Below are 17,636 nucleotides of genomic sequence, written 5' to 3' on the forward strand. Positions count from 1 at the left end.
CCACTAGCCTTTTATTCTCTCTCACTACCCCACTAGCCTTTTATTCTCTCTCACTACCCCACTAGCCTTTTATTCTCTCTCTCACTACCCCACTAGCCTTTTATTCCGTCTCTCACTATCCCACTAGCCTTTTATTCTCTCTCTCACTACCCCACTAGCCTTTTATTCTCTCTCTCTCACTACCCCACTAGCTTTTATTCTCTCTCTCACTACCCCACTAACCTTTTATTCTCTCTCTCCCCACCCCACTAGCCTTTTATTCTCTCTCTCACCACCCCACTAGCCTTTTATTCTCTCTCTCACTACCCCACTAACCTTTTATTCTCTCTCTCACTACCCCACTAACCTTTTATTCTCTCTCTCACTACCCCACTAACCTTTTATTCTCTCTCTCACTACCCCACTAGCCTTTTATTCTGTCTCTCACTATCCCACTAGCCTTTTATTCTCTCTCTCACCACCCCACTAGCCTTTTATTCTCTCTCTCACCACCCCACTAGCCTTTTATTCTCTCTCTTACTACCCCACTAACCTTTTATTCTCTCTCTCACTACCCCACTAACCTTTTATTCTCTCTCTCACTACCCCACTAGCCTTTTATTCTGTCTCTCACTACCCCACTAGCCTTTTATTCTCTCTCTCACTATCCCACTAGCCTTTTATTCTCTCTCTCACTATCCCACTAGCCTTTTATTCTCTCTCTCACTATCCCACTAGCCTTTTATTCTCTCTCTCACTACCCCACTAACCTTTTATTCTCTCTCTCACTATCCCACTAACCTTTTATTCTCTCTCTCACTACCCCACTAACCTTTTATTCTCTCTCTCACTACCCCACTAACCTTTTATTCTCTCTCTCACTACCCCACTAACCTTTTATTCTCTCTCTCACTACCCCACTAGCCTTTTATTCTCTCTCTCACTATCCCACTAGCCTTTTATTCTTTCTCTCACTATCCCACTAGCCTTTTATTCTCTCTCTCACTACCCCACTAACCTTTTATTCTCTCTCTCACTACCCCAGTAGCCTTTTATTCTCTCTCTCACTACCCCACTAGCCTTTTATTCTCTCTCTCACTACCCCACTAGCCTTTTATTCTCTCTCTCACTACCCCACTAGCCTTTTATTCTCTCTCTCACTACCCCCCTATCTTTTTATTCTCTCTCTCACTACCCCACTATCCTTTTATTCTGTCTCTCACTACCCCACTGGCCTTTTACTCTCTCTCTCTCACTACCCCACTAACCTTTTATTCTCTTTCTCACTACCCCCCTATCCTTTTATTCTCTCTCTCACTACCCCACTAACCTTTTATTCTCTCTCTCACTACCCCCCTATCCTTTTATTCTCTCTCTCACTACCCCACTATCCTTTTATTCTGTCTCTCACTACCCCACTAGCCTTTTACTCTCTCTCACTACCCCACTAGTCTTTTATTCTCTCTCTCTCTCTCTCTCTCTCTCTCTCACTACCCCACTAGCCTTTAATTCTCTCTCACTACCCCACTATCCTTTTATTCTCTTTCACTACCCCAGTAGCCTTTTATTCTCTCTCACTACCCCACTAGCCTTTTATTCTCTCTCTCACTACCCCACTAGCCTTTTATTCTCTCTCTCACTACCCCACTAGCCTTTTATTCTCTCTCACTACCCCACTAGCCTTTTATTCTCTCTCACTACCCCACTAGCCTTTTATTCTCTCACTACCCCACTAGCCTTTTATTCTCTCTCTCTCTCACTACCCCACAAGCCTTTTATTCTCTCTCACTACCCCACTTGCCTTTTATTCTCTCTCTCACTACCCCACTAGCCTTTTATTCTGTCTCTCACTACCCCACTAGCCTTTTATTCTCTCTCTCTCACTACCCCACTAGCCTTTTATTCTCTCTCTCACTACCCCACTAACCTTTTATTCTCTCTCTCCCCACCCCACTAGCCTTTTATTCTCTCTCTCACCACCCCACTAGCCTTTTATTCTCTCTCTCACTACCCCACTAACCTTTTATTCTCTCTCTCACTACCCCACTAACCTTTTATTCTCTCTCTCTTACTACCCCACTAACCTTTTATTCTCTCTCTCTTACTACCCCACTAGCCTTTTATTCACTCTCTCACTACCCCACTAGCCTTTTATTCTCTCACTACCGCACTAACCTTTTATTCTCTCTCTCACTACCCCACTAGGCTTTTATTCTCTCTCTCACTACCCCACTAGCCTTTTATTCTCTCTTTCACCACCCCACTAGCCTTTTATTCTCTCTCACTACCCCACTAACATTTTATTCTCTCTCTCACTACCCCACTAGTCTTTTACTCTCTCTCTCTCTCTCTCACTACCCCAATAGCCTTTTACTCTCTCTCTCTCTCTCTCTCTCTCTCTCTCTCTCTCACTACCCCACTAACCTTTTATTCTCTCTCTCACTACCCCACTAGTCTTTTATTCTCTCTCTCACTACCCCACTAGCCTTTTATTCTCTCTCTCACTACCCCACTAGCCTTTTATTCTCTCACTACCCCACTAGCCTTTTACTCTCTCTCTCTCTCTCTCCCCCACTAGCCTTTTACTCTCTCTCTCTCTCTCACTACCCCACTAGTCTTTTATTCTCTCTCTCACTACTCCACTATCCTTTTATTCTCTCTCTCACTACCCCACTAGTCTTTTATTCTCTCACTACCCCACTAGCCTTTTATTCTCTCTTACTACCCCACTAACCTTTTATTCTCTCTCTCACTACCCCACTAGTCTTTTATTCTCTCTCTCACTACCCCACTAACCTTTTATTCTCTCTCTCACTACTCCACTATCCTTTTATTCTCTCTCTCACTACCCCACTAACCTTTTATTCTCTCTCTCTTACTACCCCACTAGCCTTTTATTCACTCTCTCACTACCCCACTAGCCTTTTATTCTCTCTGACTACCCCACTAGGCTTTTATTCTCTCTCTCACTACCCCACTAGCCTTTTATTCTCTCTTTCACCACCCCACTAGCCTTTTATTCTCTCTCACTACCCCACTAACATTTTATTCTCTCTCTCACTACCCCACTAGTCTTTTATTCTTTCATTACCCCACTAACCTTTTACTCTCTCTCTCACTACCCCACTAGGCTTTTATTCTCTCTCTCACTACCCCACTAGCCTTTTATTCTCTCTTTCACCACCCCACTAGCCTTTTATTCTCTCTCACTACCCCACTAACCCTTTATTCTCTCTCTCACTACCCCACTAGTCTTTTATTCTCTCACTACCCCACTAGCCTTTTACTCTCTCTCTCTCTCCCCCACTAGCCTTTTACTCTCTCTCTCTCTCTCACTACCCCACTAGTCTTTTATTCTCTCTCTCACTACTCCACTAGTCTTTTATTCTCTCACTACCCCACTAGCCTTTTACTCTCTCTCTCTCTCTCTCTCTCTCAACTACCCCACTAGTCTTTTATTCTCTCTCTCACTACCCCACTAGCCTTTTATTCTCTCTCACTACCCCACTAGCCTTTTATTCTCTCTCTCACCACCCCACTAGCCTTTTATTCTCTCTCACTACCCCACTAGCCTTTTATTCTCTCTCTCACTACCCCACTAGCCTTTTATTCTCTCTCTCACCACCCCACTATCCTTTTATTCTCTCTCTCACCACCCCACTAGTCTTTTATTCTCTCTCTCACCACCCCACTAACCTTTTATTCTCTCTCTCACTACCCCCCTATCCTTTTATTCTCTCTCACTACCCCACTAACCTTTTATTCTCTCTCTCACTACCCCACTAGTCTTTTATTCTCTCACTACCCCACTAGCCTTTTACTCTCTCTCACTACCCCACTAGCCTTTTATTCTCTCTCTCTCACTACCCCACTAGCCTTTTATTCTCTCTCTCACCACCCCACTAACCTTTTATTCTATCTCTCACTACCCCCCTATCCTTTTATTCTCTCTCTCACTACCCCACTATCCTTTTATTCTCTCTCTCACTACCCCACTAGCCTTTTATTCTCTCTCTCACCACCCCACTAGTCTTTTATTCTCTCTCTCACTACCCCACTATCCTTTTATTCTCTCTCTCACTACCCCACTAGTCTTTTATTCTCTCTCTCACTACCCCACTAGTCTTTTATTCTCTCTCTCTCTCACTACCCCACTAGTCTTTAATTCTCTCTCACTACCCCACTAGTCTTTTATTCTCTCTCTCACTACCCCACTAGCCTTTTATTCTCTCTCACTACCCCACTAGCCTTTTATTCTCTCTCACTACCCCACTAACCTTTTATTCTCTCTCACTACCCCACTAGCCTTTTATTCTCTCTCACTACCCCACTAGGCCTTTTATTCTCTCTCTCACTACCCCACTAGCCTTTTATTCTCTCTCACTACCCCACTAGCCTTTTATTCTCTCTCTCACTACCCCACTAGCCTTTTATTCTCTCTCTCACTACCCCACTAGCCTTTTATTCTCTCTCTCACTAACCCACTAGCCTTTTATTCTGTCTCTCACTACCCCACTAGCCTTTTATTCTCTCTCTCACTGACCCACTAACCTTTTATTCTCTCTCTCACTACCCCATTAGTCTTAGTCTCTCACCCTACTTTATTTCCCTATACTTTGATTTGTCAGTGGCGCCTGTTTTCCTTCTCTCACATTCCTGGTATTTATTGCTCACATCTCCCCCTGTGTCTCCCGTCTCACACGTCAGTTTACGTCTCACTTGCACATACAAAAGCTTATTGTTATATTTCTAGGAAGTTAATAGAAAGTAAACCTCAGAGTGAAGGGGAGGTGAGAGCGTCTGACCAGAAGTAGCTTGTAGTAATGTGATTTGTACGGTAATAATCCCTGTGTTGTGATAATGCACACAGTACAGACGCAAATCGCTCCGCACAGCATAGACATATATAGCTTTATAGTCCTTAAACGCACAACAGACATGCCTGCAGCTCGTCCCATAACCCAGACGCCTGCCCACAGCTCTGCACATACCCCAGACGCCCGCAGCTCTGCACATACCCCAGACGCCCGCAGCTCTGCACATACCCCAGACGCCCGCAGCTCTGCACATACCCCACACCCACAGTTCTGCACATACCCAAGACACCTGCAGCACTGCACATACCCAAGACACCTGCAGCACTGCACATACCCAAGACGCCCGCAGCTCTGCACATACCCCAGACGCCCGCAGCTCTGCACATACCCCAGACGCCCGCAGCTCTGCACATACCCCAGACGCCCGCAGCTCTGCACATACCCCAGACGCCCGCAGCTTTGCAAATACCCCAGATGCCCGCAGCTCTGCACATACCCCAGACGCCCGCAGCTCTGCACATACCCCAGACGCGCAGCCAGGGCCGCCACTAGAAATTTTGGGGCCCCTTACTTAACCATTGATCTGCCCCCCCTCCCCCCTTTCAAATGTGCAATTTTTGACCAAGTAACTAAGAATAAAGTGCATATACGTTTTAAAGTGAATGTAAACTGACAAATGTGTGCCTGGTTTTTTAAAATCCTATTAAAAAAATTGGAACTTTCATTCATCAAAGTTTACATTTTACCGGTTTTGTTCAAATACTTACCTTTTCTTTTTGAAAGACGGACCAGCGATTTCACCCGCCTGCCACTCGTCTCTTCTTACGTTAGAAATGAAGAATCCGGCTTCCTCCCTCCCAGAGCAAACATTATCTAAGCCTCAGCAGACTGCCCCCTTATTTCAGTTCTTTTGACAGACTTGCATTTTATACAATCAGAGCTGTCTCCATGGTAAAGTCGCTCCCACGTTGTGACGGCCGCCGCCCACTCCCCCCCCACCGGTGCTGCGTGGGGGGAGCTGAGCGCGGCTCTTGCTTGGGAAGCCGACTCTCTGGCTGGCACGTCCTCCTGACTGGTTCTGTGTCATAGCAAGCTTGAAACAACTACGGAGGGCGACCGGCCTCAGGATATCGCAGGAGGGGGTGAGTCTGCGTCAGCCTCGCTGGCGAAAAGTTAAATGCACTGTCATCAAGTGATTTGGAAGCAGGCACTGACACTAGCAAGGGCTTACTCATCAAACCAAGGGTCAACTTATCTCTAATTATATATTGGGACTGCTGAGAGTTAAAGTGAAAAGGCTGATTAAGGGAAATCATTATAAGCCTGAACAAACTTTTGTTCCCCTCCTTGTCTGATAAGCGCCGGGGATGCTGAAATAAGTCCCTTATTCATAACGCTCCAATTATTCCTTCTTAAATCATTTGTGGCCTGAGTATTGCTGCTCTTCAAAAAAAGGGGGAAGGAGGAGGGAGGGGGAGTGGAGAAGGAAAAAAGAAGAAAAATCCATCTTCCCTTACAAAAATAGGACTTTGGGATAATATAATTGTCTCTCTCTTTTCCCTTTTTTTTTCTTTTGTTTTGCTTGTTGGTTTTTTTTCGCTCTGTTCCTTGAATAGGTTGCATTACTTTATGTACTAGCATCTTTGGTATTTCTTTCATAGTCTGTTGTAATAACTGATGCCCCTGAAGGTTTAATTAATCTATCTTCAACATGACACAAGTTACTGGGTGATCTAAACACTTTATTTAAAAAATCAAGAAAGGGCAAATTGGAAACCAGAAGGGAAGAGAAGAGGGCTTATATTTAAAGTATTTTTGGTTGTCCGCATTATATATATCTTGTTGCAGCTGCTGAATGCTTTCTGTAAAATATAGGATTTTTTAGATTAATGCCCAACAACTCACTTCTGTCAGCAAGTATAATTTAAAACTTAGTTAAATTACATTTCTTGAGGCTCTCTACTTCATACTTTATCTGGCTTTTCTAGACCAGATTAATTTACTCATCATACTGACTAAATTTGTTATGCACTGTATATAATCTGATATACAAGCTACCCTGTTCATAGGGTTTCCTACCCGAAGTTTACCTTATTATATTTTATATGTTTAGTATACTCATTGACTGACAGGTAAATTCGCGACCTCTCTGGTGTAGGGCCAAGGGAAGCTTTATTCTCGGCCTTCCACTTAGTAGAGGTAATTATTTAAGGTCAGAGTGGTTGATATACACTCTTTCCATCACAGCATTAAAGGTGTTGAGAGACAATCTGTAAGTTCTTTAATTGAGCCATGCTTGACACCGATTCACCTTAGGTGTTACACAATAAATATCAGGGAGATTAGAAAAAAAAAATTTCTATCTAAACCATTTTTTACAGGTCGTCCCTGGTGCCTAGTTCTCACTATAAGGTTCTCTGGGCCCCAATTCTGCTAGGCTCTATACTGAGCCAAACTAGTTCTCTGATTCTGCCCCCCTCCTGCCGCCACCATTGTTTTGGCGATCGAGCCTCACTCACTTCACCTGGCTTAGGCCCCTAATCCCCCCCCTTTTTTTTTTTTTTTTCTCTCCCTCTTCGCACCCTGACAATAGATTGTCTCACCGGCACTATTTCCTCACTCCTTACCCCCACTTTTTTATGATATTTTCAATATAGCAGGCACGGGGAGGATTCTCCCCCTAGTTCCATTTTTTTTTTCTCCCTATTTTCTTTTGTGGTCACAGCGGCACATGGATAAATTTTTTTACATTCACTCCAAGACTCCCTCGCCAACGATGGCGGCAAGACAAAGAGATAGAAGAGCAAAAAATACTGCAGACATTCTGCCCGAGCCTCAAACGTCCGTTACACTACCTCCCGTATCTGATACCTATAACATGCAAATTTTGGTTACCAAAATTTCAGAGGCCTTGTCACCAAACTCAAGGCTGAGATTAAGCAAGACCTTGCATCACTCTCACAAGAAGTCAGGCAATTCGCTATTAGAATCAGCGAAGCTGAACAGAGGGTTTCGGATCTGGAAGATCTGACCACACTGCACACCACTAACTTGGAAGCAGTTAACCTATCCATTACCACAATACAGACCAAATTAGAAGATCATGAGAATCGTTCCCGTAGGAATAATATAAGGATAATTGGCATACCAGAGGATGGGGCCCATGAGGACTTAGCTATGTTTGTTTCAGAAACATTGCCACAACTTCTCAAACTCCCACCCAATTACCCCAAGATCATAGTCAAAAGAGTACATAGGTTAGGTAAGCCCTGGACAGACAACAAAGGGAATCATAGGCCTAGACCTGTAATAGCGAAACTCTTGAATTTTCAAGACAAAGTTGCACTGCTACAGTTCTTTCGTAAGAATCAACCCATATTGATTGGGGGACTCAGGATTCTCCTCTTCCAGGACTTCTCCTCTGAGACGTCCTCCAGGAGGAGAGCCCTAGCTCCAATCTGCTCCAAACTCATTCAGCAAGGCTACCAGGCCACCATTATCTATCCAGCAAAATTAAAAATTATAGAAGGCACAAATACCCATGTTTTTAATTCTATATCAGAGGTTGAACAATTCCTGAAAGAATCAAACTTGTTAGATAGACAACCGTCTGATCAAGGCAGGCCATTAGCCCCTTCCTAAACTAATTTCTGTGTCTTGATTCTCTCCTTCCTTTTTTCCCCTCTTTCTTTTTTTTTCTCGGTATCAACAGTAATCGGAATATGTCAGTTAGGAGTCGTTTTTCTCCCTTTTTTTCTGTTTTTTTTTGTTCCCTCTCTCTTCTCTTCTCCTTCTTCTCTCTCCTCCTCCCTTTTCTTTCTCCCTTCCCTCCCTCTCCTTCCCCTCGCCCACTTCATGAGATATTACTCTTTTCTCTCTCTCTCTCCGGATGGCGAACCTAAAGTTAGTGTCATGGAATGTGGGCGGGATCTCCACTCTCATTAAAAGAAAATCTATCCTCACGCACCTGAGAAAATTAGATACCAACATAGCATTCTTACAAGAGACTCATTTGACTCCAGAAGAGTCCTTAAAACTCAAGTCTACCTGGGTGAAGGAATTTTTTTTTTCTCCAGGTGTCCGAAGAAAGAGAGGGGTGGCTATTTTAATCGGGAAAAAAACTGACCTAGAGATTATTCACAGTGAGGCAGATACACAAGGCAGATTTGTCCTGTTAAAGATAAAAATTGTCAGAGATTTTCACTCTCTGCAATATCTATGCCCCTAACAAGTTGGTCCCAGCCTTCTGGTTTAAAATACAGGCTAAGATTCTTTCTGTGCAAGAGGGTCATCTGGTTCTTGGTGGAGACTTTAATATGGCTCTAAATTGCCCGTTGGATAGATTGAGACACTCAGCAAAACTGCCTAAACAAAAGAGAGATAATTTAGAAGCAAAATTATTTAAATCAATTAGGCAGAATCTGGCAGTTAAGGACATTTGGAGATGTCAAAACCCAGATGTTAGAAACTTCACCTGCCTATCTAGGGCTCATAAGACCATGTCCAGAATCGACCTACTCCTTATCAGCGATTCTTTATGTAAATTTGAAGTAAAGACAGGCATCCTTCCCATCTTTCTTTCAGACCATGGTCCAACATATCTAGAGTTTCAATTGAGTCAGTTTAAAAACAAACCTATACGTTTCATTTTTCCCTCATTCCTTACAACAGACTTAAAATTCAAAAACTGGCTTAAACTTAAATTTGCTGACTATGTCCAACATAATCATCATTACATAGATTCTCTTCTGGTCTTCTGGGAGGCCGCGAAGGCCGTCCTTAGGGGTGAAATAATAGCTTATAGTGCCATGAGATTGAGGAAAATAAGATTGAGAGAAAAAGAAATTACTAATTCAGTAATTAATTCTTATAATTCTTATCTCCTGGAAAACTCGCCCAGGAATTGGGCGAAATATATCAGAGCCAAGAATGCTGGGGACGCCTTTGCGGTCTTCCGGGAGACACAGAGGGATCTAAAGCTGCAAGCCAGGTTATATAGATTTGGAAATAAATCTGGTAAACTGCTTGCCAATTTAGTTAAAAAGGAAAAAAATCATCTTGCATCGAAACTATACAACAAGATGGTATCCCCTTAAAGAAACCTGAAGAGATTGCTCAAGCATTTGTTACTTATTATCAGGACTTATATTCCCACAGGAGCTCGGATCAGTTCAATGAGAGGCAATTCTGGGATGAAATTTCCTACCCTAAAATCACAGCTGATTGACTTGAAATCCTTAATGCCCCAATACTGGAGTCTGAGATTATAAAAATTATTTCAGACCTTCCTCCTAATAAAACACCAGGTCCAGACGGTATGCCAAATGAGCTCTATAAAATTATGAATACCGAGCTAGCCCCTTATCTTAACAACCTTTATAATAGTATTTATGTTAAGGGAGAGCCAGCCGCTACTTCCTTTTCTGCTTCTAACACAATCTTAATTTTGAAAGGTGGGAAGGATCCTTCACTCAAAGAGTCATATAAACCGATAGCCCTTTTAAATGTAGATTATAAAATTTTAGCCTCCATTCTCGCCAGCCGTCTACAGCAATCACTTACTAAAATTATACACCCAGATCAGGCGGGATTTTTATTCAAAAGAAATTCCTCGGCAAAAATCAGAGAGCCCTTTGGTCCCCCCTCTTCACTGACCTTCACTTCCCCCAACCGGGGACTAACTTATTTGGTACGGTTAGGGATAAACAATACTATCCTCCGTACCCCTTATTTGGTAGAGTGAAGTAGTCTCTACCCAGTCCGAGGAACCTAGCACATCACAGTGTCCCGTCCCTATACCCTCTCTTATCTTGCCTATTCTCACTAATTCCCCCTTTTTTTTTTTTTTTTTCTCTCCACTTAGCCATGAGACTTGCCACATTAAATGTCCGGGGTCTTAATTCTCCTACTAAACGGAGTCTCCTTCTCAAATTCTTAAAAACACAACGACTGGATGTCGTGTACATACAGGAAACACACTGGACGGGGCCGAGGGCGGCTGTGTTTCGCCCTAAGGACTTCCCAATCTGCCTATCTTCAACCTTCCATAAAAAGGCTAGGGGAGTTACTATCCTAATTGGTAAACAAGTCTCCTATGAACCAATATATCTGGAGTCTGACCCCTCGGGCAGATATATTATCTGTGTTTGCCGGCTAGATAACATCCTACTTACTTTGGTAGCTCTGTACTCCCCTAATGTCAATCAGACCAGGTTCCTCAACCATCTTCTTGGAAAGGTAAATCGACTGGGGGAGGGGCAGATTATCATAGGTGGAGACTGTAACCTGGTCTGGGACCCGAGCAGGGACAGAAAGTCGCAGAAAAACATAATTTATGCTTACCTGATAAATTCCTTTCTTCTGTTGTGTGATCAGTCCACGGGTCATCATTACTTCTGGGATATAACTCCTCCCCAACAGGAAATGCAAGAGGATTCACCCAGCAGAGCTGATATAGCTCCTCCCCTCTACGTCAGTCCCAGTCATTCGACCAAGAATCAACGAGAAAGGAGTAACCAAGGGTGAAGTGGTGACTGGAGTATAATTTAAAAGATATTTACCTGCCTTAAAAACAGGGCGGGCCGTGGACTGATCACACAACAGAAGAAAGGAATTTATCAGGTAAGCATAAATTATGTTTTCTTCTGTTATGTGTGATCAGTCCACGGGTCATCATTACTTCTGGGATACCAATACCAAAGCAAAAGTACACGGATGACGGGAGGGATAGGCAGGCTCATTATACAGAAGGAACCACTGCCTGAAGAACCTTTCTCCCAAAAATAGCCTCCGAAGAAGCAAAAGTGTCAAATTTGTAAAATTTGGAAAAAGTATGAAGCGAAGACCAAGTTGCAGCCTTGCAAATCTGTTCAACAGAGGCCTCATTCTTAAAGGCCCAAGTGGAAGCCACAGCTCTAGTGGAATGAGCTGTAATTCTTTCAGGAGGCTGCTGTCCAGCAGTCTCATAGGCTAAACGTATTATGTTACGAAGCCAAAAAGAGAGAGAGGTAGCAGAAGCTTTTTGACCTCTCCTCTGACCAGAATAAACGACAAACAGGGAAGAAGTTTGACGAAACTCTTTAGTTGCCTGCAAGTAGAACTTGAGGGCACGAACTACATCCAGATTGTGTAGAAGACGTTCCTTCTTTGAAGAAGGATTTGGACACAAGGATGGAACAACAATCTCTTGATTGATATTCCTGTTAGTAACTACCTTAGGTAAGAACCCAGGTTTAGTACGCAGAACTACCTTGTCTGAGTGAAAAATCAGATAAGGAGAATCACAATGTAATGCTGATAACTCAGAGACTCTTCGAGCCGAGGAAATAGCCATTAAAAACAGAACTTTCCAAGATAACAATTTTATATCAATGGAATGAAGGGGTTCAAACGGAACACCCTGTAAAACGTTAAGAACTAAGTTTAAACTCCATGGTGGAGCAACAGCTTTAAACACAGGCTTGATCCTAGCTAAAGCCTGACAAAAGGCCTGGACGTCTGGATTTTCTGACAGACGCCTGTGTAACAAGATGGACAGAGCTGAAATCTGTCCCTTTAATAAACTAGCCGATAAACCCTTTTCTAAGCCCTCTTGTAGAAAGGACAAGATCCTAGAGATCCTAACCTTACTCCAGGAGTAACGTTTGGATTCACACCAGTATAGGTATTTACGCCATATTTTATGGTAAATCTTTCTGGTAACAGGCTTCCTAGCCTGTATCAGGGTATCAATAACCGACTCAGAAAAACCACGTTTTGATAAAATCAAGCGTTCAATTTCCAAGCAGTCAGTTTCAGAGAAGTTAGATTTTGATGTTTGAACGGACCCTGTATCAGAAGGTCCTGTCTTAGAGGTAGAGACCAAGGTGGACAGGATGACATGTCCACTAGATCTGCATACCAAGTCCTGCGTGGCCATGCAGGTGCTATTAGAATCACTGATGCTCTCTCCTGTTTGATTTTGGCAATCAATCGAGGAAGCAGCGGGAAGGGTGGAAACACATAAGCCATCCCGAAGTTCCAAGGTGCTGTCAAAGCATCTATCAGAACCGCTCCCGGATCCCTGGATCTGGACCCGTAGTGAGGAAGTTTGGCGTTCTGGCGAGACGCCATGAGATCTATTTCTGGTTTGCCCCAACGTCGAAGTATTTGGGCAAAGACCTCCGGATGAAGTTCCCACTCCCCCGGATGAAAAGTCTGGCGACTCAAGAAATCCGCCTCCCAGTTCTCCACTCCCGGGATGTGGATTGCTGACAGGTGGCAAGAGTGAGACTCTGCCCATCGAATTATCTTTGATACTTCCATCATTGCTAGGGAGCTTTTTGTCCCTCCCTGATGGTTGATGTAAGCTACAGTCGTGATATTGTCCGACTGAAACCTGATGAACCCCCAAGTTGTTAATTGGGGCCAAGCCAGAAGGGCATTGAGAACTGCTCTCAATTCCAGAATGTTTATTGGAAGGAGACTCTCCTCCTGATTCCATAATCCCTGAGCCTTCAGAGAATTCCAGACAGCGCCCCAACCTAGTAGGCTGGCGTCTGTTGTTACAATTGTCCAGTCTGGCCTGCTGAATGGCATCCCCCTGGACAGGTGTGGCCGATGAAGCCACCATAGAAGAGAATTTCTGGTCTCTTGATTCAGATTCAGAGTAGGGGACAAATCTGAGTAATCCCCATTCCACTGACTTAGCATGCATAATTGCAGCGGTCTGAGGTGTAGGCGTGCAAAAGGTACTATGTCCATTGCCGCTACCATTAAGCCGATCACCTCCATGCATTGAGCTACTGAAGGGTGTTGAATGGAATGAAGGACACGGCATGCATCTTGAAGTTTTGTTAACCTGTCCTCTGTCAGGTAAATCTTCATTTCTACAGAATCTATAAGAGTCCCCAAGAATGGAACTCTTGTGAGAGGAAAAAGAGAACTCTTCTTTTCGTTCACTTTCCATCCATGCGACCTTAGAAATGCCAGAACTAACTCTGTATGAGACTTGGCAGTTTGAAAGCTTGAAGCCTGTATTAGAATGTCGTCTAGATACGGAGCTACCGAAATCCCTCGCGGTCTTAGTACCGCCAGGAGGGCACCTAGAATCTTTGTGAAGATTCTTGGGGCCGTAGCCAATCCGAATGGAAGAGCTACAAACTGGTAGTGCCTGTCTAGGAAGGCAAACCGTAGATACCGGTGATGATCTTTGTGGATCGGTATGTGAAGGTAAGCATCTTTTAAATCCACTGTGGTCATGTACTGACCCTTTTGGATCATGGGCAAGATTGTCCGAATAGTTTCCATTTTGAACGATGGAACTCTTAGGAATTTGTTTAGAATCTTTAAATCTAAGATTGGTCTGAAGGTTCCCTCTTTTTTGGGAACCACAAACAGGTTTGAGTAGAACCCTTGTCCTTGTTCCGACCGCGGAACCGGATGGATCACTCCCATTAATAACAGATCTTGTACACAGCGTAGAAACGCTTCTTTCTTTATCTGGTTTGTTGACAATCTTGACAGATGAAATCTCCCTCTTGGGGGAGATAATTTGAAGTCTAGAAGGTATCCCTGAGATATGATCTCTAGCGTCCAGGGATCCTGAACATCTCTTGCCCAGGCCTGGGCGAAGAGAGAAAGTCTGCCCCCCACTAGATCCGGTCCCGGATCGGGGGCTCTCGGTTCATGCTGTCTTTGGGGCAGCAGCAGGTTTCCTGGCCTGTTTGCCCTTGTTCCAGGACTGGTTGGGCTTCCAGCCTTGCCTGTAACGAGCAACAGCTCCTTCCTGTTTTGGTGCAGTGGAGGTTGATGCTGCTCCTGTTTTGAAATTCCGAAAGGGACGAAAATTAGACTGTCTAGCCTTAGCTTTGGCTTTGTCTTGAGGTAGGGCGTGGCCCTTACCTCCTGTAATGTCAGCGATAATTTCTTTCAAACCGGGCCCAAATAAGGACTGCCCCTTGAAAGGTATATTAAGTAATTTGGACTTAGAAGTAACATCAGCTGACCAGGATTTTAGCCACAGTGCCCTACGTGCCTGTATGGCGAATCCTGAGTTCTTAGCCGTAAGTTTGGTTAAATGTACTACGGCCTCCGAAATGAATGAATTAGCTAATTTAAGGACTCTAAGCCTGTCCATAATGTCGTCTAGCGTATATGAACTAAGGTTCTCTTCCAGAGACTCAATCCAAAATGCTGCCGCAGCCGTAATCGGCGCGATACATGCAAGGGGTTGCAAAATAAAACCTTGTTGAACAAACATTTTCTTAAGGTAACCCTCCAATTTTTTATCCATTGGATCTGAAAAGGCACAGCTATCCTCCACCGGGATAGTGGTACGCTTAGCTAGAGTAGAAACTGCTCCCTCCACCTTAGGGACCGTTTGCCATAAGTCCCGAGTGGTGGCGTCTATTGGAAACATCTTTCTAAATATTGGAGGGGGTGAGAACGGCACACCGGGTCTATCCCACTCCTTAGTAACAATTTCAGTTAATCTCTTAGGTATAGGAAAAACGTCAGTACTCGCCGGTACCGCAAAGTATTTATCCAACCTACATAGTTTCTCTGGTATTGCAACGGTGTTACAATCATTGAGAGCTGCTAAGACCTCCCCTAGTAATACACGGAGGTTCTCCAATTTAAATTTAAAATTTGAAATATCTGAATCCAATCTGTTTGGATCAGAACCGTCACCCACAGAATGAAGCTCTCCGTCCTCATGCTCTGCAAGCTGTGACGCAGTATCAGACATGGCCCTAGTATTGTCAGCGCACTCTGTTCTCACCCCAGAGTGATCACGCTTGCCTCTTAGCTCAGGTAATTTAGACAAAACTTCAGTCATAACAGTAGCCATATCTTGTAATGTTATCTGTAATGGCCGCCCAGATGTACTAGGCGCCATAATATCACGCACCTCCCGGGCGGGAGATGCAGGTACTGCCGCGTGAGGCGAGTTAGTCGGCATAACTCTCCCCTCGCAGATTGGTGAAATTTGTTCACATTGTACAGATTGACTTTTATTTAAAGTAGCATCAATACAGTTAGTACATAAATTTCTATTGGGCTCCACCTTGGCATTGGAACAAATGACACAGATATCCTCTGAGTCAGACATGTTTAACACACTAGCAATAACTTGCAACCTGGTTATAATCTTTTTTTAGCAAAAACGTACTGTGCCTCAAAGAGGTACTTAAACGATTAATGATTAAATGACAGTTGAGATAATAAACTGAGAACAGTTATAGCATCAACTTTAAAACAACACAACTTTTAGCAAAGGTTTTGTTCCCATTAGTAAGATAACATAACTAAATTTGACATAAAAATTATTGAGCAACGTCTTTATCCACAGTCAATATAAAAAATTCTCACAGCTCTGCTGAGAGAATGTACCTCCCTTCAAGAAGTTTGAAGACCCCTGAGATCTGTCAGAGATGAACCGGATCATGCAGGAAAAATAATAGCTGACTGGAAATTGTTGATGCGTAGCAAAGAGCGCCAAAAACGGCCCCTCCCTCTCACACACAGCAGTGAAGAGAAACGAAACTGTCACAATTCAAAATAAACTACTGCCAAGTGGAAAATAAAGCCCAAACATTTATTTACTCAGTACCTCAGCAGTGTAAACGATTCTACATTCCAGCAAAAACGTTTAACATGATATTAATACTTATTAAAAAGATTAGTGACCTTTAACAAAGTAGTTCCGGTGAAGTACCATTCCCAGAATACTGAAGTGTATACATACATGTCATTATAACGGTATAGCAGGATTTTCTCATCAATTCCATTCAGAAAATAAAAACTGCTACATACCTCAATGCAGATTCATCTGCCCCTGTCCCCTGATCTGAAGCTTTTACCTCCCTCAGATGGCCGAGAACAGCAATATGATCTTAACTACTCCGGTTAAAATCATAGTAAAAACTCTGGTAGATTCTTCCTCAAAGTCTGCCAGAGAAGTAATAACACGCTCCGGTGCTATTATAAAATAACAAACTTTTGATTGAAGTCATAAAAACTAAGTATAATCACCATAGTCCTCTCACACATCCTATCTAGTCGTTGGGTGCAAGAGAATGACTGGGACTGACGTAGAGGGGAGGAGCTATATCAGCTCTGCTGGGTGAATCCTCTTGCATTTCCTGTTGGGGAGGAGTTATATCCCAGAAGTAATGATGACCCGTGGACTGATCACACATAACAGAAGAAAGGAACCCTTCATTGCGGGGAGAGGAACACTACTCCAATCTCTTTAGAAATGCCGTTACTCGATACTCGTATCACGACGTCTGGAGAGCTCTGCATCCGGACGTGGATGATTATACTCACTATTCGGCCCCCTCTCGGTCTTTCTCGAGGCTCGACTATGTTTTTTGTCACGCGAGCTCGTTACAATCGGTGGAGGAGGCGAGGATCGTACCTTGCGCATGGTCAGACCATGACGCAGTGGTCGTGAGCATTACTTTATCTCCCTCGGGAGGCGGTGGATCCTCCTGGCGTCTCCCGGAATATCTCCTCACGGATCCACAGATCCCTCTCTGGCAGCGGGAAATTGAGGAGTTCCTCTGTGTTAATGACACTGGGTCCATATCAGCCCTATCCTTGTGGGCGACGCTTAAGGCCTATCTCCGCTGACTTTTTATTCAAAAGGCGTCGGATGCCAAACGGCTCAGAGGAGCCAGCCTAGCTCACCTCTATCACGATTATACTCTCGCCAGAAATCAGCTCAGAGGATCTAGATCGGATTCCTTGGTAAGGAAAGTTCAAGCACTTAAAAAACAGATAGCGACCCGGGAGCTGGAGAGGGTCCAGAGAGGGCTCTACTACCTGAAGCAGAGGTATTACCACAAAGGAGAC

At 43.8% G+C, this 17,636-nt stretch overlaps 1 protein-coding gene across 1 annotated transcript in view; it reads right to left on the reverse strand.

Moving 5' to 3' along the window:
* Window positions 1–17,636, reverse strand: part of SPAG8 (sperm associated antigen 8) — a 128,480-nt gene that overhangs the window by 34,015 nt on the left and 76,829 nt on the right. The window lies entirely within an intron of this gene.

This window comes from Bombina bombina, chromosome 2 (genome assembly GCF_027579735.1).
Source record: "Bombina bombina isolate aBomBom1 chromosome 2, aBomBom1.pri, whole genome shotgun sequence".
NCBI lineage: Eukaryota > Metazoa > Chordata > Amphibia > Anura > Bombinatoridae > Bombina > Bombina bombina.